Below are 16,294 nucleotides of genomic sequence, written 5' to 3' on the forward strand. Positions count from 1 at the left end.
CCCTGCCAGCCCGCACAGAATTACTCACGCACACACACACACACACACACAATCACACTTAGGGGGAGATTTGGGGGAGTGACGGATCGAAGGATTGTGTCACTGACTGACAATTCCGGGAAACGGAGTGTAGTGGGTGGAGCCGATACAATGACATATGGCTTGATGTAATGAAAAGCAGATCCGGCTCCCCTCCGGAGCGACGTGACCCCTCGAACCTCTGATACCTTGACTCCCTCCTTCTGGCGGAGTTCCCACCAACTGAACGTGCATGCGAGCTTGACACACAAGCACACACACAGATGTAGAACATCCTCCCACCCAGACGCCTGCGCATTCTTGCTGACTATTTGAAGTTTTCAAGCGAGGCCGTTCTGTCTTGGAGGCATCGAACAGATGTCAGGCCATATTAGCCGACGTCTCTTTCTTAGAGATTATCACAGAAATCGGACATCGACGTCCGAGACCGCCCTTTGCCTTGTCGCAAAACTACCGCTGGAAATAACCTCCAAATAAAGACAAGCAAACGCGACATGCCTGTTCAATCATCCATCCATTATCTTTGCTGTTGGTCTAGGGCAGGGTCAGTCCACCCAGGTTACTCCCTGGACAGATAAGATCTATTTGTGCAGTAAATGAGATTTTGCACTGACGGTTGAAGAAAATCCATGTATGCGGTCATGAAAAGGATTGTCGGACCATGTTCTTGGACTAGACTTGAAGCTTTTTTTTTTCTTCTTCTTGTTCTAAAATGACTCTACTATTGAATCATTGGAATAGTGGCTGATTTAATTCATTCACTGCCAGACATTTCCAGACCCTCTTTTACCCTAACGTTTGATAAAAAAATATAAATAAGTTCCTGGGATTGAATGGATGCACTGTGAAAAGACAAGTAAATTCGGCAATGGCAGTGAATGAGTTAATCATGTTTTCATGCATTTATCTTCTTAAAAACCTGTGCTTCATACTTTTTTGGAAGCTTTTCCCAATCTTTTTCATGCCCTTAGGTATGTCTGTTGCGCCGTCTACAAGCGTAGCATTTCTCAAGATGTCAAGGTTGCTAGAAATGGGCCTACCCTATTAAAAATAAATGAATAAATAAATAAATGCGAACAACCGAGTGGAGCATTACAGATTGTTTCAGAGTGAGCTATGACGTAATTTTGTCAGAAATCCCATAGTACGCAGCGTACAGTACAGTAATTCAAAACATCATAGCAATGATCAAAGAAGGCCTTAGAAGCAATTTTCTTTAAGCTGACCTATTCAGATCTGATTTAATCGGTCTTAACAATCCAAACTAGATGTTACAGTTTCCTTAGTCTGTGCGATAAAGTACAAATAACAAAACTGGCTTGAGTTGGCGGGCCAACAACATCAAATTTCATATCTGGTAGAGTGTCAAGGTAAGGGGCCCGAGAGGTTTGGAACACCACCCTGAGCCTCCACACAAAGGGGCCTTTCATGAATCCATCCTTGGAAAAAGCCCGAATCAAACAGATGAGCGCAGAGTGGTATCGCAACTCGGTTGCATTCTGTTCTTAAGGAAGACGTCAAATGTCATGAACATTCCAATTAACGCTTTGTAACGGCCACAAAATAACCATTGTGCGTCGTGAGAGCAAGTCCTGAGCAGAGCCAAAAAGGCTTTATCCCTGTGATGATTCATTTGCCGCAAAACAGGGAAGCTTTGTCTAAGATCTCCATCAGCAGTGTTGTCATGGCAACCAAGGTTAACGCTCTCTCGTTTGAAGCCAAGTGGGTTGCTATCTGTGCATATGTGAAAAGACAAGATCACATATTATGTTCTCCGGCGTGGACAATAATAACAACAGGTTACCTTGCCTGTTGACTGACTTTGTTGGCAAATTCAGTTCAGTGCCCCCTTGGTACTCAAGCTGTAAAGGTTTGCCAGAAATCATGGTGTGTTATCTTTCTTGCTTTTAATGTTTTGATGATGTCACTTGACATGACTCAACAACTCTGACGTATGGTGAACCCCAGCTGTTTCTGGTGGATAGGGACTGAGCCCTGCAACAAATAGCGAAAATCCCCCTCCGAAGGGGGGTTTTGAAATTGCGTATTGATGCCACAAGATGGCGGAAAAGCGCTTAAAATGGAGAGGCTCATAAAGCAGCAACAGTAATCTCCGGGTATGCACGCACCGTCGAACCCATGTTACATAATTAACTGTTTTCAGTAGTTAGATTATGCAACATAAACGGACCACCTTCTCATTAATATTACTAGCTAGCAGATCTGGGCGCTACGCCTATGTCGTCACTCACGGATGCCCATTTTGCTGACGATTGACGGAAAAATTTTAAAATGGACGGAATAAGCATTGACGGAAGCCCCCTTATCTATTTAGTCGGCCATTCAGCAGTAGTCCTACTCGTCCGTCATTAGTCTATTTTTCGTGGCGAGCGCGGGGAGGAAATTAGTATGTTGTTGTTGTTGTGGTGCTAGTGAAAGTTTAGTCGGGATCGCAGACGGACGCCTGTTTAAAAGTTGAGGTAGACCGGCCTATATTATAGCCTATATTATATACTATTTTTTTACTCCCTGAAAAAAAAGACAAATGGCTCAATTTGTAGTAAAATGCCCAGCTCTGCTAGCTAGCATACCAGCCCGAATAAAACGCTAGCACAAAATGACGTTGCAAGCAAATATGTGCGCTAGCACCATTAACCTCACGTATTGGCATTTATACACAAAAATGAATGAATGAGAATACAGTACAGGGAAATTGGAACGGAAATGATCGATGACACGGGCTATAAGTAGCTGCATTGGGAGGGAAGCAGGGGGAGACAGCACAGGAGGACCGCTAACAAAATAAGACGTCTCAAACGCAGGTGGAAAAAAAAAGCGAAAAGTGAGCCATTGAAGCTAATGTATGATAAACGTCAAACTTGTTTGTCATTTTGAGCAATTTTCTACACTTATCATTCCCCGTAGCAGCTGCCTCGTAACATCTGGACAAGCTCACGCAGAGCTCATTTCACCTTTGAGTATGACTCGATGGGTGTTTTGCTATTCGGAGGATGGAACTGATGTAAACACACGCAGCTGGGTGCAGACATATTAAAAAACACAAGTAAAAGCCACAGCGTGCGGGCGGGATGTCACTGCTGCATCGCCCTCCCCTCGCCGCTTTCGAGGAGTGTTGTAATTGTAAGTGGCAGGTCAGCATGAAGCCAAAAGCAAAGCCCGTGCAGCGACCTTGCCGGGAAAGTTGGATGAAGCTAGAAAAGTTCCACCTCCAAGTTTAAAAAAAAAAAAAAAAAAAAAAAAGTTGTTTTTGGTACAAAACAATGCTACTGTTTTGACAAGTTCCCACTGAAGATATCTGTGTGTGACATTCTATAAATGTGCACTGGCACAGCGGGGGTGTGCGGCAGCTACAGAGGCCACTTTGAACCTGAAACAATTTACATTGTTACAGTTGAATCCGTGCCTTTTAGGCGTAGAACTACACATGCACCTAATCAGACACACACACACTTTGCAGGGGTGTGGAAAGAGACAGGCTTTGTTTATTTAAGAAAGGGAGTTGGCTGCAGTCTCAGCTGTGGTTGTGTTTGGACGGTCTCCATGCTGTGCAGATCCAGCTGCGTATATGTGTGTGTGGTTCACTGTAATTATGTTATACATGTCTGGCTAACCAAAGCCTGCCCTGGTATTCATGTTCACACTTTCTCATTATTCTAACATTCAGTTTTGCAATGGCGTAAGCACTTATGCTAAAAGCTGACATTAGCAATTGAGGTTTAATTTGCTCGCGATAAAAGAAGACATTCATCATAAAATTCATTAAGTGGGGGAGGTGATGATTGGTTGAGTGATAAAATTTCACCTAACATAAAATGAGTAATTTAGAAATTAAGCGTTCGGAGTACAAACACACCAGGAAGAGTCTTTCACAATGTTCAGGTCGTGGCCTGTGATTTTTTTTTTTTTTTTTTCTTTTCCCACTGTAATAGCTCACACAGTTACATCGCCAGCACACACATTATGAAATCTCACTCGGCCCCGGTCCCACATCTAAAGTCAACAAATGCGTGTTTGGGGTAATGTTTCTGGAGGGTGACATTAATAGAAAGCAGCTGTTGGAGGCCTCAGCAGCTGGATTCGCAGCTGCAAAAATGGCAGCTACGTGCGATAATGTTCGCCATTAAGTCGTACTGTAAACATATATATGCTTTAAACAAAAACATGCCGCGGGATTTGTAATCAATATTCAAGAAAAAAAATGCAGACTTCCATAATGTATCCCACTGGACATTGTCAAAAGATTTGTTATATTGGTAGGTGGACCGTAAAAAATAAGTTGTTGAACAGAGCGACTCCGTTCCTATAATAAAGTTAACAAGAATTTCCGTTCTGTTGTGCTTTCATCGCATAAATATCAAATGTATTATTCTTGCGCTTGTGCTCAGGAAGAAAGCATAAAATTTTAATGCGGATCCAATCTACAAACCACATAACTTTTTATCGTTTGCTACATCCCTATTATGAGGCAGCATTTGAAGGCTGATAATCTTGTAACGCAATTCGAAAGCTGTCTTATGCTCCCGAAAAATGCAACTTCTTTGCTACATATAGTATAACAATGCTTTCATCCAATTCGAGAAACATAACTTTTTATCCTTAGTTATATCACTACTCAGGGGCTACATCCTCCGGAAACTTCATTTGAGGGCGAATAATAATACCATAACGGTGCATAAATTAGAACACAATTTGAAGACTCATCCATATTCATGCATCTCTACTGTCCTTCATGGCCAACATCTTAAATGTGATTATTGAGTTTTTGCTTTAGCGGCATACGATTTTTAAAAATGACGAGGAAAATATAATAAGTGTGTGCCTCCAAGAAAAATCCCTCTTGGTCCAGGATAATCACTCACGATAATCTTTTCAAGAGATCCAAGAATAATCCTTTGCTGTAATTGATCGCAAGGGGGCAAATGTTTGTTGACTTTATTTGATAATCTAATGCCAGATGAGTTCAACTTTGCGGGAAAAATTTAACACTTCTATTGTAAGCAATGCTAGCATGTAGCCACCTAGCATTATGTATTGGTACCGGTGGGGGCATATACCCAAAGTGGAGCTGGATCATGTTATTTAATTAGAGTTTTGTTGCTGAAGGATGCAACAACTAAAATGATACTATTCCAACCACTATCCTAATTGTCCAATCAGATTGCAGCCTCTTTGTGTTGCCATGTCAAGATAATCTGCCCCGGTGTTCTGAAATTCCTTTCTACCCATCGAAATCCTACCAATGATTAGTGTGCTTGCCTACGCATGCTCACAACGCCGATAGTGAGGTGGGGATAGGTTGAGTTTAGGGCTAGGTTGAGGGGTAGGCTGTCTAATCAGCCTCCAGTAGGAAGTTTCGAGGGGGTAGGACAATTTGGTACAACACCGGGCCCTCAGAAATTGTCTTGCTGGCCAATGTAACTCCAACTATGTTGGCAATGGAACTATTTCTTGAACCAATCCGATTTTAAATGTATCCCTACAGGGCCACAGTGCTGGCCTTTGATGATGTCAGCCTTTTCCCGTCCTCTGATTGGTTGGTCAGAGCAAAACTTGTTCCAGTCAAGTACAATTAGCCAAACACGTCTATAGCGTCGCAGATCAGCGTATATGAATGCAATTAATAGTCACAAATTGATTGGTTGGTCAGAGCAAAACTTGTTCCAGTTAAGTACAATTAGCCAAACACGTCTATAGCGTCGCAGATCAGCGTATATGAATGCAATTAATAGTCACAAATTTGTATGTTTTTGGCATCTTATAAGATAAACGTTTGATTCCGAAGTACCTAAGATGACGTTGGTGGCACTTTGGTGCCTGTTCCGTTTTTGTATAGTATTGACGGTTTCTACAATTGCGACGTGAAAGGGGTGGTATTAAATCAGGCAAAGTAAATTCTGCGCCCCCCCCCCCCCCCCCCCAAAAGAAAAATCACTTCAAATTCAATAAATCCTCCCCCTGTTGTGTTTCAATGAAGCCAGGATACAATTTACCACGTGGCCGTCGACTGAAGGAGAACCCTTCACGTCAAGACTCCCACGATTCCCGCCGGTCACGAGATAGCTGTTTACATGATCACTTTGATGAGGGTCACGGGCCGCCCCTGATGAGCGCCAATTGCGGCGGCGCCTGTCATGTTCCTGCACTCCCTCAGCTCTTGTGTGACGGCGGCTGTCTTTTTTCACAGCAAGCCAAGTAAACTTGTCACAAGAGCTTCTGCAGATTGCAGAGTGCGGGGGGAATGGGATGGATCCCACCTCTACCGACACTTCCCCTGAATGACATGTGATTGGAAACAGTTCTGCAAATGTATTTTTCAAGCTAGAGATGGCTTTCTGTGTTTATATATTAAAATGGAGCGGAATGCATCTCCATTTTGCAGCGGAAGAAGAGGGACAGCCTGCTTGCTATCGCCTCCCTCCCACACACTCTCCTGTGAGCAGAACAGGCTGTTCTGATTCTCCTCTCAACCACCTGAACACTTGCAGCGTCTGCACAAGGCACGTCGTTGCCGTGACGATAAATGCAGGCAAACAATTCCCCCGCCTTCTTTACGCTGTTTGTTGTGCTGTTTGCAGGGTTTTGAGAACATTTTCTATAATGTTTCTCCTATTAGGAAAGACGGGTCACACCCGGGACTGGTTGGCAGTCAATCGCAATGTACGTACAGTATAAAAAAAGCTTTCACCTCACATTTATACTGATGGGACAATTTAGAACGGGGCAGGGCAAACTTTCATGCTCCAGGGCCGCATTACATTTTTTTTCAAACAGACAGATGGACCAGGTCATTTATACACTGAAAAAAGGGGGTTTTGAATTTACTAAGTTGTATTTCTTTGAGTGGTTGCACAAAATAAAATCATCCGATTCTTAAAGTAGATATTTAGTCTATTTTAAAAATGTATCTTTTTTTTCGTGCAACCACTTGACCAAATAGAATTGAATGAATTAATGTTTTTCAGTGTAGATTGGTAATGTATGTGTCATGATTATATTTTTAGATCATTAAATGATGATTAATTAGCCAAAGATTTAACAATCAACATGTATATTAACTTAACAATATTAAATGCATATAAAATGATTTCTTTGATTAATATTGGAATTGTATGATAATGACAATAAAGCAGTCAATCAATTATTTAATATGTGATGGTGACGATGACGATGATGATGATGATGATGATGATGATTATTATTATTGCACATTTTCAGGGGGAACAATGCTAAATTACTGCAACTAATATTCCAGGACTTTTCAGAATGCAAAATGATTGGTGGGTTGTAAAATGGAAGCCCGCTATTTGAGTGGATTACCGATTGGGCCAGCCCATAAACAGCGAAAATCTGCATACAGCATATAGGACTCTTGTGGGGGCGTGGCTAAAAGAACGCTTCGTGATAGATTTGGGTGCCTGGGATTACAGTAGTTGCCACTAGTAAAACTTCAGCAGCCCAATAACGCAGTCGGGCCGGTGAGTGTGAGTTGACTTGTGTGCTTATTTCACGGTTCGTCCACATTAACTACTCAATTTTGCTAAGATTCGAACCCCCAACCTCAGAACTATAACGGAGACATGCTAACCACTACCCACTTTACTGCTTGTTGCGCGTGCATGTTTAAATCAGATTTTGGGAGCCCACTAATGAGTTAAATTTAGATACCACCCCATCTCACTCGTCTGTTGTTGTTGACGTCTTTTCACAGACTGATAAAACATTCATTTCCTGAGTGTTCCGCAGTCGTGGAGCCACGCCTGTCATTCGCGGACATCCTCTCTACATCCCAGCTCACCCGGTCAAGGTCAAAGGTAACAGTCACACGAGGACATTATGTTATTAAAATAAACAGCCAAGCAGATGAGAAGCTCAGATGTCTTCCTCCTCATGCACATGCTCACTGACATGTTCCAATCCCAAACAGTTGACGTTCAGGACCTGACCCGCATGTCTAACTTCTGCTGCTCAATACTGCCATCTAGTGACATTACAAGACGTTTCGGTTGTTCCCTTGTCAACTGCTGCTCCAAACGCTCAAGTGCTCTCTCTTGTTCATTTCATGTGACCGAGGCAGAGGCACCTATCTGGAAATATCAAGAAAATAACGAGTTGTGTGGGGGAAGTGTCACTGTGTTGGCTGGTAGCTCTGGGGCCCTTCAGTTTTGGTGCATCAGATTTGGACAAATCATGTTCTTTTCAGTGATGAGTTGTCAGCGACTTACTGCTGCTGGGACTTGTTAGGTAGGGGTGAGTGGAATTAAAGGTTTTGATTTGAAGCATGTTCCACCCTGCAACATAGATTTTAATTTAATACCTCAACCAAAAAGGTTAGCTTAAATTAATATTTGTTAGTTTTTGTTTCAAATATTTTTGGAGGACATTTCCTATAGAGAAGTTTAATTAATTTCATTCATTTTTTTTTCAATGATGTTCTAGGGTTAGTCATTTAAATGTGCCATTTTAGATGTACTAATGCAAATGCAGTGACATTTCCCAAGGGTTGGGATTGTTGTCCGATTTTGCAATTTCCACCTTTACCCATTTAAATAAACACATTTTAAACTTATCATATTGTACATTTTGGCTCTATCGTGGCCAATTCCGGCCAATTAAAACCCATGAAAACACTTTTTTAAAGGCCCTGTTATTTACTGTATTGAATCCTCAAATTCACGTAAAGTATGCGTCATTCAACGACTTAGTTGAACTTTTAGTTTTTTATTTATTGCACCATATTATGAAGCTCATCAGTTTTTGGACAAGGCAACAATTTCATGGCATATTCTTAGTTTCTGAATGTGACGTTTAATGGCTTGCTTACGCCACTCCAATAGAGGAAATGAATTATGCAATTTCAATTTTAAGTGGAGATACCTTCTGCTGTCCACGGGGAAGAATGACATTTTATTTCAAGTCTGAAAATAAAATGTCATTTTTATTTGTTCTTGAAATTTAATAAGTGGAAGCTCCCTCTGCCGGCGTGGGTTCACCTATTCACAGATTTTTTTCCCAGTATATTTTTAATACATTTTTTTTGTTTTTTCGTTTTTCTAAATTACCCTAAGCCTACCCCCATTTCGGGTAGAAAACTTGCACTTCAAACCATGATCATGAATGATGTCACGTGAGCCATCATCAAATTTCACATGGCTTCGTGGCTATACGATAAAAAGAATGCGGGAAGACGTTTGGATAACCATATCTAAGTCTTGCTGGCTTCAAAGTTCCAATTCCCAAAACAGATCAAACAGCACTGAAAACTACATCACAGTTGAGACCACATCATATCAACAAAAAATATATATTGTACAATAGATGGGTTCTGGGGGTCAGAGAGAGTGCCTGCCTTTTTGCAGATCCCAAGTTTTCCTATCAGAACCTTGACAGGTTGAGAATTTGCGTTCACGGCGGCTCTGCCACTTTTCAAATAGATTTGAAAGTCCTCTTCTAGGTTTGGGGACGTACACGAATCATGAATTTAAATATAAACACGTTCTCAAAGTGCCAGGGATCGTCTTTAGGTCGCGGAGAAAAGTAGCGACATGATCACAAAAATTGCCTGTAAAGAAACATCCCGGTTAAATGAACTGATGGAACAGATGGGACAAAGATGAGACGACAAACTCCTCTGCGCTTTTCGCCTGACATCGACTTTAATTGAGATGCATATCACATGAAACGACCTTGAGATGGGTAAATGAAATATAGGAGTTGTCTGTAGGCTTCACAGCATGTCAGAGGAATGCACTATAATCTCAGTGCAATGTTAACTGTCTCCCAAGTCGTACACTTTGGAGTTCAACCAAACCTTGGGGGAAAACTATACCGAAAATGGAATTTATTGTAACATGAGTGGGAGTCTATCCCAGTTGGCTTTTGCCTCGAGGCAAGGTACACCCATAACCAACCGTTCACTCTCATTCACACCTATGGGCAATTTAGAGTCTTCAGTTAACTCAACAGGCATGTTTTTATCAGCCAGATTTTGTGGAGGAAAACCTACGCAAGCACAAACCTACGCAAAGCTGAGATTCAAACCACAAACCTCATAATTGTGAAGCAGGTGTGCGAACCACTAGGGCACCTCAATAAAAGTAAGTAATCAATTACATTTACAAATTAATTTTGCCAAGCGGATATCGGAAATGCCTTCACGTTCCGTCTGTTGCGTCAGGCATCTTTAAAGGTAGAGTCGTTTTATTATTATTATTATTTGTTGTATTGTAGGCTTATTTTAGACTTGGATGACATTTCAGAATGTTAAAATTATGCTAATTGCCTGCAGACTAGAGTTAATAAAGGTTTTTATGAGAGAGACTTTTGGAGCCTGACACAAATGAATGAAATTGAAAATATACCATACGTCAAAGCATTTTTCTGTACTGATTATCCTGCTCAGGGTTGCTTTGACCTGGAGCCGATCCCAGCTGGCTTCAGGCAAAGGCAGCCTACACCCTGGACTGCTCGCTGCTACTCACTCACATGGCACGCATAGGGACAGACAACGAGACATGTATAAAATGAACTATAAATGTAGCGAAAACGTGCTTTGGTTTCATCTTTGTCAATTAATATCATAGATGAGCTTTCGGGGTTCATTTTAAATGTATTTATTTGGGTATTGCTCTTCATCCGTAGCCACTGAAGAAGGAAGGACAAACTTTATTACACAATACTTAGTGACTATTTTTTTTATCTTGCACCTGACATATACAGCACATATATATATATATATATATATATATATATATATATATATATATATATATATATATATATATGAACTCTATAAATGAAATAAAATAAATAAATCTGAATTAAAAACTAACAAACTTGCTCCAAAAACAAATGAAAACCAACAGAATTTACAAAAACAAAATGAAATGAAATAAAAACGAATGAAAATTTCAGAACTATTTTAACCCTGGTGGGGACTGAACCCACGCTACCAGAACCAAAGGCAGGCTTAGTGACCACTGCATCACCAGTGACTTACACTTTATAAAATATGTTCTGGAAAATCCATCCATCCATCCACTATCTATACCGCTTATGCTCACATACTTTTGGAAATTAGAAAAATGTGCGAGTCCACCTGCGTCCTGGACAGGCACGGCTTCAGGATTTTATTCCCTCCCGGGGCTAAAGAGGGGCCTTGACTGATACATAGCGGGGTTGAGAAAATCATTTTGAAAATCAGATAAAATGCTGGGTTTGTGTGTCTCTCGTCCTGGAGTAGTGCGTGCTGCGTTAAGAGTTTCTGCTGTCCTGTAAAATGAGGTATTCGTCAGTGACAACTAGGGATGGACCCATTATCGGCCAGGCCGATTATCGGTGCCGATATTCTGTGTTTTGACAGGTATCGGCATCGGCCTTTTAAAAACATCTGATGGCCGATAACAAATCAATTTAAAACTGTGTTGAAAAAAAAAAAAAAAAAAAGATATGTGAAAGTTACATTTTCTGTCATTTTGAAATTTTACTGTCAACTACGACCCTGGGTGCTCCCTGAACTTTTTGTTAGAATTTGATAAAGATGTATATTGTAAAAAAATGATAGTAATACCGTAATACAAAAAAACCCTACATTATGCAAATCTGAAAAATTGTTCAATAAACAAATGCTTGAAGACATTTCAACAGTTAAGATTGTTGTTTTTTTTCTTTTTTAGATTTGGAGGCCAATATTATCTTTTTTTACGAAAAATTGATAACGGCCGCCTTGACTACTAATAATCGGTATCGGTATCGGCCCTGAAAAAAAACACATCAGTCTATCTCTAGTGACAACATAATGTGTTACATACAAGACCACCAAAGTGGAAGTCTTATTCCTTCAGATCTTTTGAAAGCATTTGGACTTGTGACAGCAACTTGTCAGATGCAATGGTGTCAAAGCTGACACGCAAGCAATCATAAACTGCGAAGAAGGCCTCACGTGTGCGCACCGCGCCACCTCAAGGCGGATTATCTAATAGCTGCTGGCACAGATGGTGTAGGACAAATGAGCTGCCTCTTGTCAAGATGCCAGTTGCTGCTTTTCGTGTTTTTTGGCACAGACACAAGCGCGCACCTCCACTGCCGCTCCTGAGCGCGCAGCCCGGGCTGCTTGTAAATAAATCAGCGAATTCTCCCTTGCGGCGGGTTTGCTCTTCTATATTCCGAAAGCCTTTGCAGCGTGCAGTTCCTGTGTGGTTCTCTCGGTCGCTTTTGGCGTCACCGCCGCCAACTGACACATTTATATTGAATCCAAATGTTAATCAGTCTCCCTTTATTGAATCCCTCCATCCGCTGCGCTCGCTTCGGCGAAAGGAGAGTGGCGTTGCAAAATAAAGTCCAGCTGGATGACGACAGGTGTGCTCACAGTGCTCCTTCAGGCACAATGCAATTTACTGGCACTGCTTGCTAAACTAGAAAACTGCCAAAGTGGGCCCGCGCTCTGCTAATCGCTAATTAGCAGTAAGGAAACCCAGTTAAAAGTTGCAGCTGACAAAAGACGCGACACCCTTCTCTCCACCCCGGAACTTGTGTGTTGGATATCATTCAAAATTCTTGAAAATGATATGTTTGGGTTGACTTCCGCTTTAAGTGCAACGTGGGCTGTGTTTGTTGTTGTTGTTGGTTTCCAAAGGCTCGATCCTACGCATTCAAAAAGTCACATTTTTAAGTTGTAAAAAACAAAACAAAACACTTTTTGGTCCAGGAGCACTGGAAAACCTTCCACCCCTCTCATCGGGAGCCTCTGCCAAGACCCAAAGATGGTTTCTTTTGTTGAATATCTTACCTGTTTCTTTAGGTTAGCTTCATATGACCATTTCTGGGTGCAGATTGAATCTATTATGAGTATTAAACAAGCGCAGAGAGGCAATTGCTATAACTCATGCCCTGAAGCTCATAGATGAGATGTTCATGTTCCAAAACGACTTGCCTCTTGGCTTACGGCGGCGAGATATTGCTGACTGAAAGGGAGTACACCAGACAACATCATGGGGCAATTTCCTATAGCAGTGAGGATGTGGATACCCAAGGAGCAGATGCAGAGACATTTGCCAGCAGCTTCTAAAACGACTGTGACACAAGTGTAATCCTAGACGGCACTGAGTTGAGGTGTCAAAGGCCGTCTTCTCTCTTGATTGTGAAGTGTTTTCACACCACAATTCCCTCTCCGCTTTGAAACGTCTCGTTGTAATTGCTCCACATGGGGCAGTCGCGTTAGTCTCGGCACTGTACGCTGGATCTAGAAAGTATCAGTGACAAGCGAATTCAATGTTTAATGGGGAAGTCAACCTAAACATATTTTTTTCAAGAATATGTTCTATGCCTAGTTCAAACAAGGCAATATGATTAATATGAAATATGAGTTAAGCAGCAAAATCCACACGTTTTTGTCCATCTCAAGGGGCGGGCATTTTGTTGCTTCTGTCGACTGAAAATGACATCACAACTGCTCAGGGCTCAGGTAACGACCAATCATGGCTCAGCTTCAGAAAAGAGGTGAGCTGTGATTGGTCGTTACCTGAGCAACTGCGATTTTCATTTTCAGTCGACAGAAGTGACAAAATGGCCGCCCCCTGAGATGGCTAAAAACGGGAGGATTAACTCATATTCCATAAACACAATATTAATCAGAATGCTGTGGGCCTGCATAGTACATATTCTTTTAAAAATATGTTTGGGTTGACTTCCTTCTTTAAGTACTTTTTTTAGACAAATCACTGTTCTCCACATGAGAATCTGATCTCTTAGCTCGCTTAAAACCTGAGATGGCTGCCACGGTAGATTGAGGTTTTCTCATCTTCCATTTTGCTATCATGTAATGTTCCGTTTTTTTATGTTTGGATGTCTCCTGTTTTTTTTCGGCCTCTTCACACTCTCCTTCTACTCTCATTTAATTATTGTCATTTGGTCTGTTAGAGTAGGCGGGTATCACTCGCTTTAGTTTAGAAATGAAAAAAGAAAAGCTGAAGGTAGAATACAAGAAAACACCTTTCTCTTTGAGGACTCACAATTTTATCATCATAGGAAATGGTCTGGATGGATTTGTCTTTCTGTTTGTAGTCTACAAAATTCCACCATTTCATACAGAAATCACCATCTGGCCCTGATAGCTTTTTTACAGACAGTGTACAATTTTGCCGCTTACGATACGTAGACAGTCCACATACATGACTCTGGTATTTTAGGCCACTTAACCTCAACGAGCCTGAACACTGGCTGTCCCTTTGGATCAAACACTCTAACATTAGGGGATGAGCATATCCTAGGGGGTATCACAATGGATGAGCAACTTGCACGAGTAATTATTAACATCCATCAACCCTGCATTTCTCCTTCCAGGTGAAGCCCCAGCCCCACCCCCGCCTCCTTTTGCAAGTCTTCTGTCTGAAAACCCTCCTGGCGAGACTCTCGGCTGAACTCTCTGTCCTGGCATCGCAGACTTAAAGTGGAAGTCAAGCCAAACATTTTTTTTTTCAAGAATATGTTCTATGCAGGCCCACTAGTTGAAACAATTTGATGAATATGAAATATGAGTGAAGCAGCTAAATCCACCCATTTTGAGCCGTCTAAGGGGGCGGCCATTTTGTCACTTCTGCCGATCGAAGATGACATCACAGACCCTCGGGGGTCAGGCAACGACCAATCACGGCTCACCTGTTTTCTGAAGGTGATTTTCACTTGTTGCGGGTTTGGAACATAAACTGTATTTACAAGTTGGTAGTAGCAAATTATTGGGTGAGCACACCCAATTACACCATGTTTCCTGAAGCTGAGCTATGATTGGTTGTCATGTCAGCCGGTATGATACCAAAAAACAACTCTTGTTTTAGATTTTCGGACAAGAGAATGGACTTCCAGAAGGTTTCCGGCTTGTGTAAGTACTATCTGGTAAAGTTGAAACATGCAGCTTTGTTCTTTTTTGAAAGCAGATGCTTCCTTTTAGCAATCGTCCCATGGCTATCAATTCTGATTGTAGACGCATGAAAATGAGTCCCAGATGCTACCAGTGGAATCTGCAGCGCTCTCCAGGTGATGCGTGGATTGGCCTTAACATGATTTATTATTTCCCTTGTGCCTGCTGGGTGATAGTTTTGATGGGCGGCCACTTGCAGGCAGAGTTGCTGTCATGTTTGACGGCAATCCGCTTGTAAATGATTTGTCTTCCAGTGGATGGATGGAGACGGAATCTTTTGAGAATAGTCTCAGATCACTGCTCAGATGGATGGGCTGTCAATACCCGCGTCTTCATTTTCCTTTGGTATCTCCTCTGCTGCTTTTGGCATTTGTGATTTGAATTGGACCACAGTGGATTTCTTTGTCTTTCCTCTCTCTTTTTTTTTCCTAGTGCAGACCATTTAATTGGTCTGCTTAAATGATTAAATAAGCACTTACATTTTTAGCCTGTCTTGCCTGCTTGAAAAATACGAATGACATCATCGATGAGTTGAGGACATCTTGACTGTTATCACCTTTGCGACTGCAAATATAAGTCGTTCAATACCGAGGAACAATATAAAGCTTACTCTTGATGAGTTGTTTTGACGGTGCTTGGGCTGGTTTAACACCATGCGGCGAAAGAAGACATTTTTTTTTTTTTTTTTTTTCTCAATCGAACGATAAACACACGTCTGTAGACACATCTGAGTCCACTTTACCAGGGAAGTTACCATGCTTCTAGTTTTATGCCACCGCTGCTCTATCTCTGTCCTCACAACAGAGGTGAGTCACATCTGAGAGTAGTGAGCTATTTGCGCTGCCACCTGATTACACAGCGCGGTGCCGGTTACACATACACTGGCAGCTCTCAAATTCCACAGGATTAAAATCCATGAGTGCAACCCGTAATAACGCACCTGTGTTAGGATAACACGAATACTGCATATGCCACAAGTAACAGGTGCAGTGATTGAATACAAGTGATGCGTAAACAGATGACAAATAATAATGCAAGTGGGATATTTTTGTCCCTTTTGAATGAAGCCCTCGTTTGTTGTTGAAGTTATATCACTGACAAAAAAAAAAAAAAAAAAAAGTAAAATAAGGCATTCTCCTGCTCGGGCCATCGGGAATCTGAGTTGTTTCACATAATTAAGTCAAATGTTTCAGTAAAGGCCTGAGTTTGTCGAATAATTGTGAGGGTTCGAGCGTCGGCCACTATTTTTGCTGCGATTCAAAGTTGGAATCGGTGGTGATCAGTGGCACAACGTTGCAAATGTAATGGTTGATCAAAAATATG

General features: G+C 41.6%; 1 protein-coding gene across 8 annotated transcripts in view; it reads left to right on the plus strand.

Moving 5' to 3' along the window:
- The window catches only part of LOC147140088 (VPS10 domain-containing receptor SorCS1-like), a 110,222-nt gene that overhangs the window by 1,919 nt on the left and 92,009 nt on the right, over nucleotides 1-16,294 (plus strand). For 5 of the 8 annotated variants that reach the window (XR_015088808.1, XM_086046072.1, XM_086046077.1 and 2 more), the window contains exon 2: nucleotides 7,769-7,871. The gene's annotated coding sequence lies outside the window, so the exon portion shown is untranslated. Of the gene's footprint in view, nucleotides 1-6,636; nucleotides 6,718-7,443; nucleotides 7,536-7,768; nucleotides 7,872-14,397; nucleotides 14,726-14,888; nucleotides 14,933-16,294 lie in introns of those variants that run through there. The other 3 variants (XM_086046076.1, XM_086046074.1, XM_086046073.1) reach the window with 3 other exon arrangements.

Source organism: Filicampus tigris, chromosome 11 (assembly GCF_054856515.1).
Source record: "Filicampus tigris isolate MCC_2025a chromosome 11, RoL_Ftig_1.0, whole genome shotgun sequence".
NCBI lineage: Eukaryota > Metazoa > Chordata > Actinopteri > Syngnathiformes > Syngnathidae > Filicampus > Filicampus tigris.